This window comes from Cervus canadensis, chromosome X, assembly GCF_019320065.1.
Source record: "Cervus canadensis isolate Bull #8, Minnesota chromosome X, ASM1932006v1, whole genome shotgun sequence".
Classification (NCBI taxonomy): Eukaryota; Metazoa; Chordata; class Mammalia; order Artiodactyla; family Cervidae; genus Cervus; species Cervus canadensis.
This window is the reverse complement of record NC_057419.1, coordinates 117,487,515-117,495,926: the sequence shown is the minus strand read 5'-3', so window position 1 is coordinate 117,495,926 and position 8,412 is coordinate 117,487,515. Positions and strand designations below refer to the sequence as shown.

The 8,412-nt window shown below is 39.0% G+C and overlaps 1 pseudogene; it reads right to left on the bottom strand.

Annotated features, from left to right (window-relative positions):
* Window positions 1-4,978: 4,978 nt before the first annotated feature.
* Window positions 4,979-5,528, bottom strand: LOC122435380 (annotated as a pseudogene).
* Window positions 5,529-8,412: the final 2,884 nt, after the last annotated feature.

Below are 8,412 nucleotides of genomic sequence, written 5' to 3'. Positions count from 1 at the left end.
TCTTACTACCTCCATTGGTAGACCTCCATTAACAAACTTGGATTTAACATTTATTGAAACATCTTTTTCTCCCCAAAATTACCTCATTTTTATCAAATATAACCAAATTAAGGCTAGCTTGTTTGCAAAATAGGTCTGTTCTCACTAATTTTGGTCTGATGATTTATATAACCATAATTGATCATAGATTTTTTATTTTGCTGAAACATTTATAGAATCTCAGACTGAAATTTTAAAATAAAACAGGGCTGGGAAACACACCAAAGGCTTATTACAGATTTTGCCTAAAAAATCTAGGTGAATTCTTCCCTTTTTAAGGTCTCAAAAATTCCTTGAGATTTTTGTACCTGTTAATGAGATAACCTTCGTAGCTCATTTGATAAACTTACTGGAAACCTAAGCGTTTCAAATTTCTGGAGGATTCAGATACAGAGAAAATATAATTGTTTTGTTTATAACATATAATTTTACCAAATTATTTTCATAATTAGTTTGAGAGGAAGGTTTTCCCTACTCCCTGAAAAAGCAAGATTCAAACCTGTAATTTTTCAGATAGAAACCATAAAAGTTATAAGCATATTCGCTGGTTCATTCAGTCCTTTGTTAACTTTCGTGATGTCATCAGGTTTTCATTAGAATACCAGGACATATCAAAATGTTAAGAACTCCATATAATTTCTAGGATATCTGTATTAGTAATTTTACCATACATTATAACATGAGCGGCTTTATTACTCATTTGATAATCTTTTTCATGTAATTTAACCAACCAAATAAACACAGTTTAATCTCTCTCTTTGGGATGTTTCAGGGGCCCTCTGAAGCACCCCAAAGTTAGCTAGAGGTCAAAGGAACTTCAAAAGAATTCAATTTAGGAAGTTTTATCGAAAAGATCAATTAAAAGCGTTTAGAACATTTGGTCAGATTTAGTCAATGTTGATGGGTGTATTGAGCGACTGAACTGAACTGAACTGATGGGTGTATCATTTAGCTTGTTGATATGTCACAATGGGTGTAAATACCAAGGTTCAAGGTCTAGTGAAAGTCAGCTCCACCATCTTGGACCTAGTTGGCTCTAACCAGTTTTCTTATGGCTGTCATTCCTAACAAAATCCATTTATCTAACTAATTGTAATCCAATTTTAGAAAATCCTGATCAGCATAACTCTTTTTAGTACTTTTTCATACCCCCCCCTTTTTTTTTTTACTGAAAACACACTTCCTACTTTCCTTTAGCAACCAAGAGCTAACTTTTATATTAGCATTTTATAGATTGGTGAGCATAAATACCAGTGATAATTTCTAAAACCCTTGCTTTCTTAGAACATTTTAGGATGGCACCAAACATTATTCATTTATAGCCCCAAATCTCTTTAGTTTTTCTGTAAAAGGATATTAGTGTTTAGTAGTAAATGTTTCAAAATCTTATTTTATTTGGAAATGACCTAACTATTCAATAGACTTCCAACCCTTAGCACACTTAGCACAACCCTTAGAGATTTAAGTTACGCCAATCTTGAGAGACTATTTTAGACAGATATTCCTAAAGAATAATTATTCTTAATAGAGTTTATATACAAACTCATATCTCATTTACATTGTTTTTAGAAGTTTCTTCACTCGAGGTAATTTCCTTGTTGATAAACTTGTAACAGATATAATATTTAACTTATATTAAACCTAGGTACAGTGAAAATATTCTACTTGATGTTAATTACTCTAAGACATGTCTATATTAGATAGGTCAACAAACAAACATTAATATCAGGTATTTAATACTGAATATTTCCCAGTTCACATGAACCTGGAATTTATTGTTTAATTTAAAATTATTTGATTTTTAAGTGCTTACCTTTCTTTAAGCCAATTCAATAGAGCTCATTTACAAATTAACCTAGAAAATATTACTCAGAGACAAAGACATACCAAGACATATTTAGACAGACACAGTGCAAGATCTAGCTTCATTTTCTAAGTTTAGTCATGAATTAGATATTACAATATGAAATTTACTAGTTTATAAAAAAAGTTGAAATAAATAAAATTTTTAAAGGCCTTTTCCCTTTTTCCCTCAGTCTCAGGAGTTAGAGATGGTCTAGATAAGTGTTCCTGAGAGCCCTGGTCTCAAGGCACAGGGAAAGAAAATCAAGTTCTAACAAAATGGTGGCAGGTCTAAACCAAATGGTGGCCAGACAAAGCAAAATGGCCATCAAAAATCACAACACAGATCACAGAGTTAAAACACACATATATAAACCTGGCACATCAGACACTCCCTTAAATACAAGAATACAGTCTCTCAGAAAACCTTCTATAGAGACACAGAACTTCAGATGTCTTCAAAGATTTCAAAGGAAGGAAAGGAAGCCAGGTTGAAAGAAGAAGGGGGAGGAGGCAGGAGACGGGGGCAAAAGGTGGGGCCTTACAGACATCTCCTGCCACCTGCAGGAGTGTTACGCCACCCAGGCGTTACGGGACTTTTCCCTGGGCCTCCAGATAAGGGAGGACTGGAACACGGCCCTATCAGAAATCAAAACCAGAATTCGAGTTCTCTGCCAAGAGGAGGTGATCAGTCTCCAATCCTCAGCTCAAGCTGAGGCCCTTCAACCAGATTCCTGCATCCAAGACCAGGGGACTAGAAAAATGGGAAGGATAGGAAGGGTTAAGGAGAGGAAAGAGAGAGGGAAGGGGAGAGAGGTCAATAAAGTCTCTTGTTCCTTACTGGTCGGGGCACTCTGGCCAGTTGTCTGCGTCAGGAGGAGACCAGGGACAAAAGGGTCCCAATTGCGGCTGCTGGGTCTGGTCCATTGGCAGGCAAGCTGGCCTCTGAGTACCCCGAGTGGTCAGGATGTCAGTCTCAGCGAAGAAGAGTCCCCACCAGAGTCGCCATTTGTTGCGGGAAGGGGTACCCCCTTCCAGGGCCCGAAACTGGACTCTTGTCTAACACTCAGAAATGAATTGTCTGAGGAGACACATGTGCTGACAAAACAAGAGATTTTATTGGGAAAGGGCACCCGGGTGGAGAGTAGGAGGGTAAGGGAACCCAGGAGAACTGCTCTGCGCGTGGCTCGCAGGCTCGGGTTTTATGGTGATGGGATTAGTTTCCGGGTGGTCTTTGGCCAATCATTCTAATTCAGAGTCTTTCTTGGTGGCACACGCATCGCTCAGCCAAGACGGATGCTAGCGAGAGGGATTCTGGGAAGTGGACGGACACGCAGTGTCTCCTTTGGACCTTTCCCAAACACTTCCGGTTGGTGGTGGTCTTATTAGTTCTGTATTCCTTATCAGGATCTCCTGTCATAAAACAACTCATGCGAATGGTTACTACGGTGCCTGGCCAGGGTGGGCGGTTTCAATCAGTGTGCTTCCCCTAACAGTGCTGGAGGCCCCTGCAGTCACTGCTCTAAGGAAGATGCAAAGGCTGGTATCAGGAGAAGTTTGTTCAAGGTCCACATCCTCCAAGGAAGTGGGGAGCAAAATCCCATGGGGCTACAAAGAGAAAACTACTGGGGAGTAATGGAAGAGGTCTTCACTTGAGTATTGTTGCTTTACAATGTTGTGTTAGTTTCTACTGCACAGCAAAATGAATCATATATATATATATACAAATATATATCTATATCCCTTCCCTTTTGGACTTCCTTCTCAGCATCACTAATTATTAGAGATCCTCACTTTTGCACGAAGCATATTCAATTATTTTTAAAAAGGAATATAAAACTATTTATTGACCACTGTTCACCAGTATTTACAATAAAGTAAACAACATACAGTTGAATAACATTCTGATTACTACAAAGGTATTGTTTTTCTTGGCATCTGCTGAACTAGTAACCCAAAATACTGAGAAAATTGAGCCTTCATGTAAGGAATAGGTTGGGGTGAAGTCTGAAAAAACATGCAGGTCAAGCGTAGATTAGAAAAGTTTGTTCACTCATTTATTCCTGTAGATCGCAAATTGCCAATATCTTAAAATTATCTGATTAGGTTTCCATGAATAAATCTGAGACATCTTGTATATCACAATCTTTCCTAAATATAGCACAGAAACTTTAATTTCTTGTAAAACAATGGTTCACCAAAAGGAACCATTAAGTGTCCATTTAACTAAGTTTTGCTTTGCTGATTAAAACATACCAGAATTTTTCTATTTTTTTCATTTGGTTGGGGAGGTTGTTATTAGCGATAAAAATTTTCCTTCCAGGGTTTCTGCATATAAAACTGCATTTATGCAGATAAATATCCAGATTCTGATCAGTTCAGTTCAGTTCAATCGCTCAATCGTGTCCGACTCTTTGCGACCCCATGAATTGCAGCACGCCAGGCCTCCCAGTCCATCACCAGGGATGCTTTAAAAAATTACCCAATTTAAATTGCTTAATTTGTCTAATTAATTACAAAATTATTTAATTTGAAAGTTTAAGACTTAAGTATTCAATTTAAGTTGAAGGGATTTCTTATATTGCTCAACATGATGGAATTCCAGAAATAGGGGCTTATCCACAGTTATGAAAGGCTGTTGTTTAAATATATCTAGCAAAACAAAAACCACAACAAAAGAAACCCTCCCAAACCATTTACATTTGTATTTTATACAAATACAAGAAACTTAGAATGGGCCTTAGGCATATACGAGTTAAATGCAAATTCTAAATTCTGATTGAGTAATGACTTTGGAGATTTCCCCCAACATTTAGAAAGGTTGTTCTCTAACGCTAAGAAAATAATATAACCTAGTATCAAATTCTTTTCTGCTGAAGGAAGCAACTACAGAAAGCTTTTATTTGTTCTAATTAACCAGTGCTACAGATGAAAAAAAAAAAAAAAACAATGTAACTTCCCCAATACTATTTCAAAATGAACATATCAAACTTGATTTTCATTAGAATGTAGTTATTTCTTCACACTAATAAATAAAAAAACCAAGACCTACATTTTATATACATATATAAATATATATAAGAAACGATGCAAACAATTACTGAGCCTCATCTTCTGGATAAGAATGCCAAGTTAGTCTCTCTTAATAAAAAGCAATTACAATTTGAGGACACTTCAAGTTTGCCTCTTTGGCAGCACCAAGTTCGCCTCATCGGAATCTTTCTGTTTCATGAGAAACAGTAATTCCCCACTGCTGTCTGTGGCACCAATTATTTTTTCTGCATCAAGACCTCTGGCAAAACCTCTTGATTTATCAGCAGCATCTTTTTTCTTCTTTGATTTGCTATCATCAGATTCACTGTCAGACAAAGATTTTCTTTTTGTTTCATCTTTTTCTTTACCAGCTTTTTGACAATTAAGAAATACTTCAATTAACTCTGGACAATCTAAATTTTCTTCAGGTTCTGAAGTCTTGTCTGCATCTGTAAATCCCTTCCACTTCAGGAAATACTCCACCTTCCCATTCACTACACGGTGGTCCAGTACTTTTTCTACTACAAATTCTTCAGGTTCTGCCTCTTCAACTATTTTACTCTTCCATTTTGTTTCTTTCCCATCTTTTGCAATATAGTTTTATTGGAGGCCATTTTTTGTTGCAGACTTGAAGAGCTATTAGTCACAGCCTCTGAGTTGCCCTGGGTCCCAGGTCTGCAGAGTCTCCTCCGGCCCTGCACGCCTCAAGCTCCGGTCACATCCAAGGGGGAGGGCGTATATTTGATTTTGAAAATGATCTGAAACATACTCCTGTAACCTGTCTGAGATTCAGTTTCCATATCAATAATTGGAATAACAATACCTACATTTCAGTGTAGATCACTGGTGGCTCAGACGGTAAAGCGTCTGCCCACAATGTAGGACACCCGGGTTCAATCCCTGGGTCGGGAAGATCTCCTGGAGAAGGAAATGCAACCCACTCCAGTATTCTTGCCTGGAAAATCCCTTGGATGGAGGAACATGGTAGGCTACAGTCCATGGGGTCGCAAAGAGTCGGACACGACTGAGCGACTTCACTTTCTTCCACTTAATGATCACTATCTGCCAGGCACAATTCTAAACACAACAAATTTTCACTCACTTAAACTTTATAAAAACCCTGTGAATACAGATACCATTGTTATCTTCATAGTACAGATGAGAAAACTGAAGAACAGAGAGGTTGAGTGACTTGCCAACAGTTGCACAGCTAGCAAACAGGAGCTTCCAGACTTGAACCCAGACAGTCTAGCTTGAGAGTCCACATCCTTATAATGTTACTTAACTATTAGACTAGGTTGAACTTTCTGAATTCTCTATCATTAAAACCTCCTAACAACTTATCCAAACAGAAGGAATTTCTACTGTATTTTATTTCCCCCCATTAAATTTAGCAAATGAGTTTGAGCAAACTCGGGGAGATAGTGAAGGACAAGGAAGCCTGGTGTGCTGCAGTCCATGGGGTCACAAAGAGTCAGCCACGACTTAGCAACTGAATGACAACATTAAATTGAAATCTCTGCAAATTATTCTGATGTGAGAAGAAAAAGCAGGCAGCATGATTGGAAGCACTGCAGCAAGTTACCTTGCATCTCTGGAATTATTTGCCCAGGCACAATTGCTAACTCAAAGGCGGTGGGGCCCCAGAGTCCCAGAGCCCACTCCATACCCAGGGGGTCTTGCAAAGGAACCTTTCGTCACATATCCCCTTTTGTGTCTGCATGCTGGGTCAAGGAGGTTGACAGAGTTTTCATTTTCTCCAAGGTGATCATTAAAGACATACATTTTTATTTCTCTCCATTAAATTGTTGATTCTGTTCCATAAAAGCTAAAATGTAGTCTCCAAGGGTAGAACAAAGTAGGCAACTTGCCATGCTTCTGACTTTCTATTTAATTTAGATAGAAAGGGTTGAGGGATCACAATGCATGATTTAGCCCTAGATATTCCCCGGCACGAGAAACCACCACTTCACAGGAAAGTAATAAAAAGGCAGAATTCACCTTGCTCTTTGATATAGGATTATACCTGGTAGAGAAATAAAAGAATGACTTATAGAGCAAAGTGTCAGGACTAAGCCAGTCCAGTTCAGGCCTAAGAAGGATTTACTACAACTCAGTCTGTTCTGTCAGGGAGTTGATAATTTAATGAATAAGAACTGTCACTCTTGGGTATGTTCTGCTTCATCGCCTTTCTTACCCAGCTCCCTCCCACCATCCACACCAGCCTGACCCCTACCTATTTGTCTTTCTACTTGGAAATTCCAAACATGGATGGGGCATTGTCCAGCCAAAGCAGATAAAGAATGGCCATAGGGATCCGGTGCCGCCAGTCACTGCCTGGGGCAGGAGAGGGAGGAGGGATTCCGCATTGAGTTTTCTAATTCCCTGTTGGAGCTTTTCAGTCTTCTCCCTCCCACTGCTCCTGGCTGGCTGAGCTGAGCTTTGGCTCTACCAATACGCCTTTCATGCTCTGGGGAGATGCCAGGTATAAGAAAGAGCTGCCGCAATTGTCTAGTCTTCCTTTCCCTAGACTTGTGGTGTTGAAACCTCAGATTTGAAACTTGAAAGAAAAGGAAATCTTAAATACAACCAGCCAAGCCCTGAAAATGAGTTTCCTCTCCTTTACTCTCCAATCTGTCTCTGTCTTTTAGAAAGATGGTACTGCTTAGGGGTCACTGCATAGATTCTAGGGCCAGACTGATGTTACTTAACTCTCTGATGTTAGCTGCCTCATCTGTTTAATGGGGAAAATAAAAGGACCTACCCCAAAGTGTTGTGAGAGTGTGGAACAAAAATCATTTAGAACAATACCTAGCACAAGTCAATTCTATATTAGCTATTATTATGTCATGCAGAAATTAGAGATAAAGAGAGAAAAAACAGATGTTCTAGAATTTTGGAATTTTAAAGATGAAAAAGACCTCAGAGATCAGCTGGGTTTTGCCATACATTTTTGTTGTTGCTGTTCAATTGCTAGGTTGTATTCAATTCTTTCCGACCTTGTGGACTGCAGCACACCAGGCTCCTCTGTCCTTCACTATCTCCTGTGTCCTCCACTATCTCCCAGAGTTTGCTCAATCTCATGTCAATTGAGTTGGTGATGCCATCGAACCATCTCATCCTCTGTTGTCCCCTTCTCCTGCCCTCTCAGGGTCTTTTCCAATGAGTCGGCTCTTTGCATTAGGTGGCCAAAGTATTGGAGCTTCAGCTTCAGCATCAGTCCTTCCAATGAACATTCAGGGTTGATTTCCTTTAGGATTGATTGGTTTGATCTCCTTGCAGTCCAAGGAACTCTCAAGAGTCTTCTCCAGGACCACATTTCAAAAGCATCAATTCTTCGATGCTCAGCTTCAGCTCTCACATCTGTACAAGACTACTGGAAAAATCAGTAATGAAAGAGGAGAGTGAAAAAGTCACCCATATAACAGATGAAGAAACTGAGACCCAGATTGATGACACTCTGGATTCCCATGTTGAAACTCTTTCTATAATGTTACA